The following is a 14457-nucleotide window of genomic DNA, read 5'->3' on the forward strand; positions in this document are numbered from 1 at the left end:
GAACGGCCTCGGATGAGAACAGTGATGCAGGCCAACTGGCTGAACATTGCAGTTTTGAATTTCAGATGTCTTGAAACCTCATAGAAATACAGCTTCAAGCTTGTAAGTGCTTACCTATTGAGGTTGAAGTTCTGTTAACTAAACAACAGCTCTGGAAGTGTATGTTATAATATTTAGAGAATAATTGCATTTGAGCATCAGGTGCTCACCTAACAGGAGTTCTTTCTATTTTTCTTTAGTTAGTAAGTGCTTCCATGTTAGGTGAGCAATTGTTGCAATATCTCTACTACAGAAAACCATCTCTCTATACTTTCAAAATCTTCACCAAGCAAGCTCAGAAAAGAGCGGGACAAATGTGGGAGGAGCTACTTAATGGTTTGGTGCCTTGAGGGCCTTTCAAGGGATAAAAAGGTGGGCACTTCTTCCACAGTGCCCATAGCAGGAACGGCCTCGGATGAGAACAGTGATGCAGGCCAACTGGCTGAACATTGCAGTTTTGAATTTCAGATGTCTTGAAACCTCATAGAAATACAGCTTCAAGCTTGTAAGTGCTTACCTATTGAGGTTGAAGTTCTGTTAACTAAACAACAGCTCTGGAAGTGTATGTTATAATATTTAGAGAATAATTGCATTTGAGCATTAGGTGCTCACCTAACAGGAGTTCTTTCTATTTTTCTTTAGTTAGTAAGTGCTTCCATGTTAGGTGAGCAATTGTTGCAATATCTCCACTACAGAAAACCATCTCTCTATACTTTCAAAATCTTCACCAAGCAAGCTCAGAAAAGAGCGGGAAAAAATGTGGGAGGAGCTACTTAATGGTTTGGTGCCTTCAGGGCCTTTCAAGGGATAAAAAGGTGGGCACTTCTTCCACAGTGCCCATAGCAGGAACGGCCTCGGATGAGAACAGTGATGCAGGCCAACTGGCTGAACATTGCAGTTTTGAATTTCAGATGTCTTGAAACCTCATAGAAATACAGCTTCAAGCTTGTAAGTGCTTACCTATTGAGGTTGAAGTTCTGTTAACTAAACAACAGCTCTGGAAGTGTATGTTATAATATTTAGAGAATAATTGCATTTGAGCATCGGGTGCTCACCTAACAGGAGTTCTTTCTATTTTTCTTTAGTTAGTAAGTGCTTCCATGTTAGGTGAGCAATTGTTGCAATATCTCCACTACAGAAAACCATCTCTCTATACTTTCAAAATCTTCACCAAGCAAGCTCAGAAAAGAGCGGGAAAAATGTGGGAGGAGCTACTTAATGGTTTGGTGCCTTCAGGGCCTTTCAAGGGATAAAAAGGCGAGCACTTCTTCCACAGTGCCCATAACAGTAACAGCCTCAGACAAGAACAGGGATGCAGACCCATTGGCTGAACATTGCAGTTTTGAATTTCAGATGTCTTGAAACCTCATAGAAATACAGCTTCATGGTTATAAGTGCTTACCTTTTGAGGTTGAAGTTCTGTGAACTAAACAGCAACTTTGGAAGTGTATGTTATAATATTTAGGATGGATTGCATTTGAACATCAGGTGCTCACCTAACAGGAGTTCTTTCTATTTTTCTTTAGTTAGTAAGTGCTTCCATGTTAGGTGAGCAATTGTTGCAATATCCCCACTACAGAAAACCATCTCTCTATACTTTCAAAATCTTCACCAAGCAAGCTCAGAAAAGAGCGGGAAAAATGTGGGAGGAGCTACTTAATGGTTTGGTGCCTTGAGGGCCTTTCAAGGGATAAAAAGGTGGGCACTTCTTCCACAGTGCCCATAGCAGGAACGGCCTCGGATGAGAACAGTGATGCAGGCCAACTGGCTGAACATTGCAGTTTTGAATTTCAGATGTCTTGAAACCTCATAGAAATACAGCTTCAAGCTTGTAAGTGCTTACCTATTGAGGTTGAAGTTCTGTTAACTAAACAACAGCTCTGGACGTGTATGTTATAATATTTAGAGAATAATTGCATTTGCGCATCAGGTGCTCACCTAACAGGAGTTCTTTCTATTTTTCTTTAGTTAGTAAGTGCTTCCATGTTAGGTGAGCAATTGTTGCAATATCTCTACTACAGAAAACCATCTCTCTATACTTTCAAAATCTTCACCAAGCAAGCTCAGAAAAGAGCGGGAAAAATGTGGGAGGAGCTACTTAATGGTTTGGTGCCTTCAGGGCCTTTCAAGGGATAAAAAGGTGGGCACTTCTTCCACAGTGCCCATAGCAGGAACGGCCTCGGATGAGAACAGTGATGCAGGCCAACTGGCTGAACATTGCAGTTTTGAATTTCAGATGTCTTGAAACCTCATAGAAATACAGCTTCATGGTTATAAGTGCTTACCTTTTGAGGTTGAAGTTCTGTGAACTAAACAGCAACTTTGGAAGTGTATGTTATAATATTTAGGATGGATTGCATTTGAACATCAGGTGCTCACCTAACAGGAGTTCTTTCTATTTTTCTTTAGTTAGTAAGTGCTTCCATGTTAGGTGAGCAATTGTTGCAATATCTCCACTGCAGAAAACCATCCCTCTATACTTTTAAAATCTTCACCAAGCAAGCTCAGAAAAGAGCGGGAAAAATGTGGGAGGAGCTACTTAATGGTTTGGTGCCTTCAGGGCCTTTCAAGGGATAAAAAGGCGAGCACTTATTCCACAGTGCCCATACCAGAAACAGCCTCTGACAAGAACAGGGATGCAGACCCTTTGGCTGAACATTGCAGTTTTGAATTTCAGATGCCTTGAAACCTCATAGAAATACAGCTTCAAGCTTGTAAGTGCTTACCTTTTGAGTTTGAAGTTCTGTGAAATAAACAACAACTCTGGAAGTACATGGTATAATATTTAGGGATGGATTGCATTTGAGCATCAGGTGTTCACCTAACAGGAGTTCTTTCTATTTTTCTTTAGTTAGTAAGTGCTTCCATGTTAGGTGAGCAATTGTTGCAATATCCCCACTACAGAAAACCATCTCTCTATACTTTCAAAATCTTCACCAAGCAACCTCAGAAAAGAGCGGGAAAAATGTGGGAGGAGCTACTTAATGGTCTGGTGCCTTGAGGGCCTTTCAAGGGATAAAAAGGTGGGCCCTTCTCCACAGTGCCCATAGCAGGAACAGCCTCGGATGACAACAGTGATGCAGGCCAACTGGCTGAACATTGCAGTTTTGAATTTCAGATGTCTTGAAACCTCATAGAAATACAGCTTCATGGTTATAAGTGCTTACCTTTTGAGTTTGAAGTTCTGTGAAATAAACAACAACTCTGGAAGTACATGGTATACTATTTAGGGATGGATTGCATTTGAGCATCAGGTGTTCACCTAACAGGAGTTCTTTCTATTTTTCTTTAGTTAGTAAGTGCTTCTATGTTAGGTGAGCAATTGTTGCACTATCCCCACTACAGAAAACCATCTCTCTATACTTTCAAAATCTTCACCAAGCAAGCTCGGAAAAGAGCGGGGAAAAATGTGGGAGGAGCTACTTAATGGTTTGGTGCCTTGAGGGCCTTTCAAGGGATAAAAAGGTGGGCACTTCTTCCACAGTGCCCATACCAGAAACAGCCTCTGACAAGAACAGGGATGCAGACCCTTTGGCTGAACATTGCAGTTTTGAATTTCAGATGCCTTGAAACCTCATAGAAATACAGCTTCAAGCTTGTAAGTGCTTACCTTTTGAGTTTGAAGTTCTGTGAAATAAACAACAACTCTGTTAACTAAACAACAGCTCTGGAAGTGTATGTTATAATATTTAGAGAATAATTGCATTTGAGCATCAGGTGCTCACCTAACAGGAGTTCTTTCTATTTTTCTTTAGTTAGTAAGTGCTTCCATGTTAGGTGAGCAATTGTTGCAATATCCCCACTACAGAAAACCATCTCTCTATACTTTTAAAATCTTCACCAATCAAGCTCAGAAAAGAGCGGGAAAAATGTGGGAGGAGCTACTTAATGTTTTGGTGCCTTCAGGGCCTTTCAAGGGATAAAAAGGCGAGCACTTCTTCCACAGTGCCCATAACAGGAACAGCCTCAGACAAGAACAGGGATGCAGACCCACTGGCTGAACATTGCAGTTTTGAATTTCAGATGTCTTGGAACCTCACAGAAATACAGCTTCAAGGTTGGCTCCTGCGTTTTATATATGTGTAAGTGCTTCCCTTTTGAGGTTGAAGTTCTGTGAACTAAACAGCAATTTTGGAAGTGTATGTTATAATATTTAGGATGGATTGCATTTGAACATCAGGTGCTCACCTAACAGGAGTTATTTCTATTTTTCTTTAGTTAGTAAGTGCTTCCATGTTAGGTGAGCAATTGTTGCAATATCTCCACTACAGAAAACCATCTCTCTATACTTTCAAAATCTTCACCAAGCAAGCTCAGAAAAGAGCGGGAAAAATGTGGGAGGAGCTTCTTAATGGTTTGGTGCCTTCAGGGACTTTCAAGGGATAAAAAGGCTAGAACTTCTTCCACAGTGCCCATACCAGGAACAGCCTCAGACAAGAACAGGGATGCAGACCCTTTGGCTGAACATTGCAGTTTTGAATTTCAGATGTCTTGAAACCTCATAGAAATACAGCTTCAAGCTTGTAAGTGCTTACCTTTTGAGTTTGAAGTTCTGTGAAATAAACAACAACTCTGGAAGTACATGGTATAATATTTAGGGATGGATTACATTTGAGCATCAGGTGTTCACCTAACAGGAGTTCTTTCTATTTTTCTTTAGTTAGTAAGTGCTTCCATGTTAGGTGAGCAATTGTTGCAATATCCCCACTACAGAAAACCATCTCTCTATACTTTCAAAATCTTCACCAAGCAAGCTCAGAAAGAGCGGGAAAAATGTGGGAGGAGCTACTTAATGGTTTGGTGCCTTCAGGGCCTTTCAAGGGATAAAAAGGCGAGCACTTCTTCCACATTGCCCATAACAGGAACAGCCTCAGACAAGAACGGGGATGCAGACCCATTGGCTGAACATTGCAGTTTTGAATTTCAGATGTCTTGAAACCTCATAGAAATACAGCTTCATGGTTATAAGTGCTTACCTTTTGAGTTTGAAGTTCTGTGAAATAAACAACAACTCTGGAAGTACATGGTATACTATTTAGGGATGGATTGCATTTGAGCATCAGGTGTTCACCTAACAGGAGTTCTTTCTATTTTTCTTTAGTTAGTAAGTGCTTCCATGTTAGGTGAGCAATTGTTGCAATATCCCCACTACAGAAAACCATCTCTCTATACTCTCAAAATCTTCACCAAGCAAGCTCAGAAAGAGCGGGAAAAATGTGGGAGGAGCTACTTAATGGTTTGGTGCCTTCAGGGCCTTTCAAGGGATAAAAAGGCGAGCACTTCTTCCACAGTGCCCATAACAGGAACAGCCTCAGACAAGAACAGGGATGCAGAGCCATTGGCTGAACATTGCAGTTTTGAATTTCAGATGTCTTGAAACCTCATAGAAATACAGCTTCATGGTTATAAGTGCTTACCTTTTGAGGTTGAAGTTCTGTGAACTAAACAGCAACTTTGGAAGTGTATGTTATAATATTTAGGATGGATTGCATTTGAACATCAGGTGCTCACCTAACAGGAGTTATTTCTATTTTTCTTTAGTTAGTAAGTGCTTCCATGTTAGGTGAGCAATTGTTGCAATATCTCCACTACAGAAAACCATCTCTCTATACTTTCAAAATCTTCACCAAGCAAGCTCAGAAAAGAGCGGGAAAAATGTGGGAGGAGCTTCTTAATGGTTTGGTGCCTTCAGGGACTTTCAAGGGATAAAAAGGCTAGAACTTCTTCCACAGTGCCCATACCAGGAACAGCCTCAGACAAGAACAGGGATGCAGACCCTTTGGCTGAACATTGCAGTTTTGAATTTCAGATGTCTTGAAACCTCATAGAAATACAGCTTCAAGCTTGTAAGTGCTTACCTTTTGAGTTTGAAGTTCTGTGAAATAAACAACAACTCTGGAAGTACATGGTATAATATTTAGGGATGGATTACATTTGAGCATCAGGTGTTCACCTAACAGGAGTTCTTTCTATTTTTCTTTAGTTAGTAAGTGCTTCCATGTTAGGTGAGCAATTGTTGCAATATCCCCACTACAGAAAACCATCTCTCTATACTTTCAAAATCTTCACCAAGCAAGCTCAGAAAGAGCGGGAAAAATGTGGGAGGAGCTACTTAATGGTTTGGTGCCTTCAGGGCCTTTCAAGGGATAAAAAGGCGAGCACTTCTTCCACAGTGCCCATAACAGGAAAAGCCTCAGACAAGAACAGGGATGCAGACCCATTGGCTGAACATTGCAGTTTTGAATTTCAGATGTCTTGAAACCTCATAGAAATACAGCTTCATGGTTATAAGTGCTTGTAAGTGCTTACCTATTGAGGTTGAAGTTCTGTTAACTAAACAACAGCTCTGGAAGTGTATGTTATAATATTTAGAGAATAATTGCATTTGAGCATCAGGTGCTCACCTAACAGGAGTTCTTTCTATTTTTCTTTAGTTAGTAAGTGCTTCCATGTTAGGTGAGCAATTGTTGCAATATCCCCACTACAGAAAACCATCTCTCTATACTTTCAAAATCTTCACCAAGCAAGCTCGGAAAAGAGCGGGAAAAATGTGGGAGGAGCTACTTAATGGTTTGGTGCCTTGAGGGCCTTTCAAGGGATAAAAAGGTGGGCACTTCTTCCACAGTGCCCATAGCAGGAACGGCCTCGGATGAGAACAGTGATGCAGGCCAACTGGCTGAACATTGCAGTTTTGAATTTCAGATGTCTTGAAACCTCATAGAAATACAGCTTCAAGCTTGTAAGTGCTTACCTATTGAGGTTGAAGTTCTGTTAACTAAACAACAGCTCTGGAAGTGTATGTTATAATATTTAGAGAATAATTGCATTTGAGCATCAGGTGCTCACCTAACAGGAGTTCTTTCTATTTTTCTTTAGTTAGTAAGTGCTTCCATGTTAGGTGAGCAATTGTTGCAATATCTCCACTACAGAAAACCATCTCTCTATACTTTCAAAATCTTCACCAAGCAAGCTCAGAAAAGAGCGGGAAAAATGTGGGAGGAGCTACTTAATGGTTTGGTGCCTTCAGGGCCTTTCAAGGGATAAAAAGGCGAGCACTTCTTCCACAGTGCCCATAACAGTAACAGCCTCAGACAAGAACAGGGATGCAGACCCATTGGCTGAACATTGCAGTTTTGAATTTCAGATGTCTTGAAACCTCATAGAAATACAGCTTCATGGTTATAAGTGCTTACCTTTTGAGGTTGAAGTTCTGTGAACTAAACAGCAACTTTGGAAGTGTATGTTATAATATTTAGGATGGATTGCATTTGAACATCAGGTGCTCACCTAACAGGAGTTCTTTCTATTTTTCTTTAGTTAGTAAGTGCTTCCATGTTAGGTGAGCAATTGTTGCAATATCTCCACTGCAGAAAACCATCCCTCTATACTTTTAAAATCTTCACCAAGCAAGCTCAGAAAAGAGCGGGAAAAATGTGGGAGGAGCTACTTAATGGTTTGGTGCCTTCAGGGCCTTTCAAGGGATAAAAAGGCGAGCACTTATTCCACAGTGCCCATACCAGAAACAGCCTCTGACAAGAACAGGGATGCAGACCCTTTGGCTGAACATTGCAGTTTTGAATTTCAGATGCCTTGAAACCTCATAGAAATACAGCTTCAAGCTTGTAAGTGCTTACCTTTTGAGTTTGAAGTTCTGTGAAATATACAACAACTCTGGAAGTACATGGTATAATATTTAGGGATGGATTGCATTTGAGCATCAGGTGTTCACCTAACAGGAGTTCTTTCTATTTTTCTTTAGTTAGTAAGTGCTTCCATGTTAGGTGAGCAATTGTTGCAATATCCCCACTACAGAAAACCATCTCTCTATACTTTCAAAATCTTCACCAAGCAACCTCAGAAAAGAGCGGGAAAAATGTGGGAGGAGCTACTTAATGGTCTGGTGCCTTGAGGGCCTTTCAAGGGATAAAAAGGTGGGCCCTTCTCCACAGTGCCCATAGCAGGAACGGCCTCGGATGACAACAGTGATGCAGGCCAACTGGCTGAACATTGCAGTTTTGAATTTCAGATGTCTTGAAACCTCATAGAAATACAGCTTCATGGTTATAAGTGCTTACCTTTTGAGTTTGAAGTTCTGTGAAATAAACAACAACTCTGGAAGTACATGGTATACTATTTAGGGATGGATTGCATTTGAGCATCAGGTGTTCACCTAACAGGAGTTCTTTCTATTTTTCTTTAGTTAGTAAGTGCTTCTATGTTAGGTGAGCAATTGTTGCACTATCCCCACTACAGAAAACCATCTCTCTATACTTTCAAAATCTTCACCAAGCAAGCTCGGAAAAGAGCGGGAAAAATGTGGGAGGAGCTACTTAATGGTTTGGTGCCTTGAGGGCCTTTCAAGGGATAAAAAGGTGGGCACTTCTTCCACAGTGCCCATACCAGAAACAGCCTCTGACAAGAACAGGGATGCAGACCCTTTGGCTGAACATTGCAGTTTTGAATTTCAGATGCCTTGAAACCTCATAGAAATACAGCTTCAAGCTTGTAAGTGCTTACCTTTTGAGTTTGAAGTTCTGTGAAATAAACAACAACTCTGTTAACTAAACAACAGCTCTGGAAGTGTATGTTATAATATTTAGAGAATAATTGCATTTGAGCATCAGGTGCTCACCTAACAGGAGTTCTTTCTATTTTTCTTTAGTTAGTAAGTGCTTCCATGTTAGGTGAGCAATTGTTGCAATATCCCCACTACAGAAAACCATCTCTCTATACTTTTAAAATCTTCACCAATCAAGCTCAGAAAAGAGCGGGAAAAATGTGGGAGGAGCTACTTAATGTTTTGGTGCCTTCAGGGCCTTTCAAGGGATAAAAAGGCGAGCACTTCTTCCACAGTGCCCATAACAGGAACAGCCTCAGACAAGAACAGGGATGCAGACCCACTGGCTGAACATTGCAGTTTTGAATTTCAGATGTCTTGGAACCTCACAGAAATACAGCTTCAAGGTTGGCACCTGCGTTTTATATATGTGTAAGTGCTTCCCTTTTGAGGTTGAAGTTCTGTGAACTAAACAGCAATTTTGGAAGTGTATGTTATAATATTTAGGATGGATTGCATTTGAACATCAGGTGCTCACCTAACAGGAGTTATTTCTATTTTTCTTTAGTTAGTAAGTGCTTCCATGTTAGGTGAGCAATTGTTGCAATATCTCCACTACAGAAAACCATCTCTCTATACTTTCAAAATCTTCACCAAGCAAGCTCAGAAAAGAGCGGGAAAAATGTGGGAGGAGCTTCTTAATGGTTTGGTGCCTTCAGGGCCTTTCAAGGGATAAAAAGGCGAGCACTTCTTCCACAGTGCCCATAGCAGGAACGGCCTCGGATGAGAACAGTGATGCAGGCCAACTGGCTGAACATTGCAGTTTTGAATTTCAGATGTCTTGAAACCTCATAGAAATACAGCTTCAAGGTTGGCACCTGCGTTTTATATATGTGTAAGTGCTTCCCTTTTGAGGTTGAAGTTCTGTGAACTAAACAGCAATTTTGGAAGTGTATGTTATAATATTTAGGATGGATTGCATTTGAACATCAGGTGCTCACCTAACAGGAGTTATTTCTATTTTTCTTTAGTTAGTAAGTGCTTCCATGTTAGGTGAGCAATTGTTGCAATATCTCCACTACAGAAAACCATCTCTCTATACTTTCAAAATCTTCACCAAGGAAGCTCAGAAAAGAGCGGGAAAAATGTGGGAGGAGCTTCTTAATGGTTTGGTGCCTTCAGGGACTTTCAAGGGATAAAAAGGCTAGAACTTCTTCCACAGTGCCCATACCAGGAACAGCCTCAGACAAGAACAGGGATGCAGACCCTTTGGCTGAACATTGCAGTTTTGAATTTCAGATGTCTTGAAACCTCATAGAAATACAGCTTCAAGCTTGTAAGTGCTTACCTTTTGAGTTTGAAGTTCTGTGAAATAAACAACAACTCTGGAAGTACATGGTATAATATTTAGGGATGGATTACATTTGAGCATCAGGTGTTCACCTAACAGGAGTTCTTTCTATTTTTCTTTAGTTAGTAGGTGCTTCCATGTTAGGTGAGCAATTGTTGCAATATCCCCACTACAGAAAACCATCTCTCTATACTTTCAAAATCTTCACCAAGCAAGCTCAGAAAGAGCGGGAAAAATGTGGGAGGAGCTACTTAATGGTTTGGTGCCTTCAGGGCCTTTCAAGGGATAAAAAGGCGAGCACTTCTTCCACATTGCCAATAACAGGAACAGCCTCAGACAAGAACGGGGATGCAGACCCTTTGGCTGAACATTGCAGTTTTGAATTTCAGATGTCTTGAAACCTCATAGAAATACAGCTTCAAGCTTGTAAGTGCTTACCTTTTGAGTTTGAAGTTCTGTGAAATAAACAACAACTCTGGAAGTACATGGTATAATATTTAGGGATGGATTACATTTGAGCATCAGGTGTTCACCTAACAGGAGTTCTTTCTATTTTTCTTTAGTTAGTAAGTGCTTCCATGTTAGGTGAGCAATTGTTGCAATATCCCCACTACAGAAAACCATCTCTCTATACTTTCAAAATCTTCACCAAGCAAGCTCAGAAAAGAGCGGGAAAAATGTGGGAGGAGCTACTTAATGGTTTGGTGCCTTCAGGGCCTTTCAAGGGATAAAAAGGTGGGCACTTCTTCCACAGTGCCCATAGCAGGAACGGCCTCGGATGAGAACAGTGATGCAGGCCAACTGGCTGAACATTGCAGTTTTGAATTTCAGATGTCTTGAAACCTCATAGAAATACAGCTTCAAGCTTGTAAGTGCTTACCTATTGAGGTTGAAGTTCTGTTAACTAAACAACAGCTCTGGAAGTGTATGTTATAATATTTAGAGAATAATTGCATTTGAGCATCGGGTGCTCACCTAACAGGAGTTCTTTCTATTTTTCTTTAGTTAGTAAGTGCTTCCATGTTAGGTGAGCAATTGTTGCAATATCTCCACTACAGAAAACCATCTCTCTATACTTTCAAAATCTTCACCAAGCAAGCTCAGAAAAGAGCGGGAAAAATGTGGGAGGAGCTACTTAATGGTTTGGTGCCTTCAGGGCCTTTCAAGGGATAAAAAGGCGAGCACTTCTTCCACAGTGCCCATAACAGTAACAGCCTCAGACAAGAACAGGGATGCAGACCCATTGGCTGAACATTGCAGTTTTGAATTTCAGATGTCTTGAAACCTCATAGAAATACAGCTTCATGGTTATAAGTGCTTACCTTTTGAGGTTGAAGTTCTGTGAACTAAACAGCAACTTTGGAAGTGTATGTTATAATATTTAGGATGGATTGCATTTGAACATCAGGTGCTCACCTAACAGGAGTTCTTTCTATTTTTCTTTAGTTAGTAAGTGCTTCCATGTTAGGTGAGCAATTGTTGCAATATCCCCACTACAGAAAACCATCTCTCTATACTTTCAAAATCTTCACCAAGCAAGCTCAGAAAAGAGCGGGAAAAATGTGGGAGGAGCTACTTAATGGTTTGGTGCCTTGAGGGCCTTTCAAGGGATAAAAAGGTGGGCACTTCTTCCACAGTGCCCATAGCAGGAACGGCCTCGGATGAGAACAGTGATGCAGGCCAACTGGCTGAACATTGCAGTTTTGAATTTCAGATGTCTTGAAACCTCATAGAAATACAGCTTCAAGCTTGTAAGTGCTTACCTATTGAGGTTGAAGTTCTGTTAACTAAACAACAGCTCTGGAAGTGTATGTTATAATATTTAGAGAATAATTGCATTTGCGCATCAGGTGCTCACCTAACAGGAGTTCTTTCTATTTTTCTTTAGTTAGTAAGTGCTTCCATGTTAGGTGAGCAATTGTTGCAATATCTCTACTACAGAAAACCATCTCTCTATACTTTCAAAATCTTCACCAAGCAAGCTCAGAAAAGAGCGGGAAAAATGTGGGAGGAGCTACTTAATGGTTTGGTGCCTTTAGGGCCTTTCAAGGGATAAAAAGGCGAGCACTTCTTCCACAGTGCCCATAACAGTAACAGCCTCAGACAAGAACAGGGATGCAGACCCATTGGCTGAACATTGCAGTTTTGAATTTCAGATGTCTTGAAACCTCATAGAAATACAGCTTCATGGTTATAAGTGCTTACCTTTTGAGGTTGAAGTTCTGTTAACTAAACAACAGCTCTGGAAGTGTATGTTATAATATTTAGAGAATAATTGCATTTGAACATCAGGTGCTCACCTAACAGGAGTTCTTTCTATTTTTCTTTAGTTAGTAAGTGCTTCCATGTTGGGTGAGCAATTGTTGCAATATCCCCACTACAGAAAACCATCTCTCTATACTTTCAAAATCTTCACCAAGCAAGCTCAGAAAAGAGCGGGAAAAATGTGGGAGGAGCTACTTAATGGTTTGGTGCCTTGAGGGCCTTTCAAGGGATAAAAAGGTGGGCACTTCTTCCACAGGGCCCATAGCAGGAACGGCCTCAGATGAGAACAGTGATGCAGGCCAACTGGCTGAACATTGCAGTTTTGAATTTCAGATGTCTTGAAACCTCATAGAAATACAGCTTCAAGCTTGTAAGTGCTTACCTATTGAGGTTGAAGTTCTGTTAACTAAACAACAGCTCTGGAAGTGTATGTTATAATATTTAGAGAATAATTGCATTTGAGCATCAGGTGCTCACCTAACAGGAGTTCTTTCTATTTTTCTTTAGTTAGTAAGTGCTTCCATGTTAGGTGAGCAATTGTTGCAATATCTCTACTACAGAAAACCATCTCTCTATACTTTCAAAATCTTCACCAAGCAAGCTCAGAAAAGAGCGGGACAAATGTGGGAGGAGCTACTTAATGGTTTGGTGCCTTGAGGGCCTTTCAAGGGATAAAAAGGCGAGCACTTCTTCCACAGTGCCCATAGCAGGAACGGCCTCGGATGAGAACAGTGATGCAGGCCAACTGGCTGAACATTGCAGTTTTGAATTTCAGATGTCTTGAAACCTCATAGAAATACAGCTTCAAGCTTGTAAGTGCTTACCTATTGAGGTTGAAGTTCTGTTAACTAAACAACAGCTCTGGAAGTGTATGTTATAATATTTAGGATGGATTGCATTTGAACATCAGGTGCTCACCTAACAGGAGTTCTTTCTATTTTTCTTTAGTTAGTAAGTGCTTCCATGTTAGGTGAGCAATTGTTGCAATATCCCCACTACAGAAAACCATCTCTCTATACTTTCAAAATCTTCACCAAGCAAGCTCAGAAAAGAGCGGGAAAAATGTGGGAGGAGCTACTTAATGGTTTGGTGCCTTGAGGGCCTTTCAAGGGATAAAAAGGTGGGCACTTCTTCCACAGTGCCCATAGCAGGAACGGCCTCGGATGAGAACAGTGATGCAGGCCAACTGGCTGAACATTGCAGTTTTGAATTTCAGATGTCTTGAAACCTCATAGAAATACAGCTTCAAGCTTGTAAGTGCTTACCTATTGAGGTTGAAGTTCTGTTAACTAAACAACAGCTCTGGAAGTGTATGTTATAATATTTAGAGAATAATTGCATTTGCGCATCAGGTGCTCACCTAACAGGAGTTCTTTCTATTTTTCTTTAGTTAGTAAGTGCTTCCATGTTAGGTGAGCAATTGTTGCAATATCTCTACTACAGAAAACCATCTCTCTATACTTTCAAAATCTTCACCAAGCAAGCTCAGAAAAGAGCGGGAAAAATGTGGGAGGAGCTACTTAATGGTTTGGTGCCTTCAGGGCCTTTCAAGGGATAAAAAGGCGAGCACTTCTTCCACAGTGCCCATAACAGTAACAGCCTCAGACAAGAACAGGGATGCAGACCCATTGGCTGAACATTGCAGTTTTGAATTTCAGATGTCTTGAAACCTCATAGAAATACAGCTTCATGGTTATAAGTGCTTACCTTTTGAGGTTGAAGTTCTGTTAACTAAACAACAGCTCTGGAAGTGTATGTTATAATATTTAGAGAATAATTGCATTTGAACATCAGGTGCTCACCTAACAGGAGTTCTTTCTATTTTTCTTTAGTTAGTAAGTGCTTCCATGTTGGGTGAGCAATTGTTGCAATATCCCCACTACAGAAAACCATCTCTCTATACTTTCAAAATCTTCACCAAGCAAGCTCAGAAAAGAGCGGGAAAAATGTGGGAGGAGCTACTTAATGGTTTGGTGCCTTGAGGGCCTTTCAAGGGATAAAAAGGTGGGCACTTCTTCCACAGGGCCCATAGCAGGAACGGCCTCAGATGAGAACAGTGATGCAGGCCAACTGGCTGAACATTGCAGTTTTGAATTTCAGATGTCTTGAAACCTCATAGAAATACAGCTTCAAGCTTGTAAGTGCTTACCTATTGAGGTTGAAGTTCTGTTAACTAAACAACAGCTCTGGAAGTGTATGTTATAATATTTAGAGAATAATTGCATTTGAGCATCAGGTGCTCACC

The sequence above is a fragment of the Ambystoma mexicanum genome, chromosome 7q (genome assembly GCF_040938575.1).
Source record: "Ambystoma mexicanum isolate Mex_15411 chromosome 7q, UKY_AmexF1_1, whole genome shotgun sequence".
NCBI lineage: Eukaryota > Metazoa > Chordata > Amphibia > Caudata > Ambystomatidae > Ambystoma > Ambystoma mexicanum.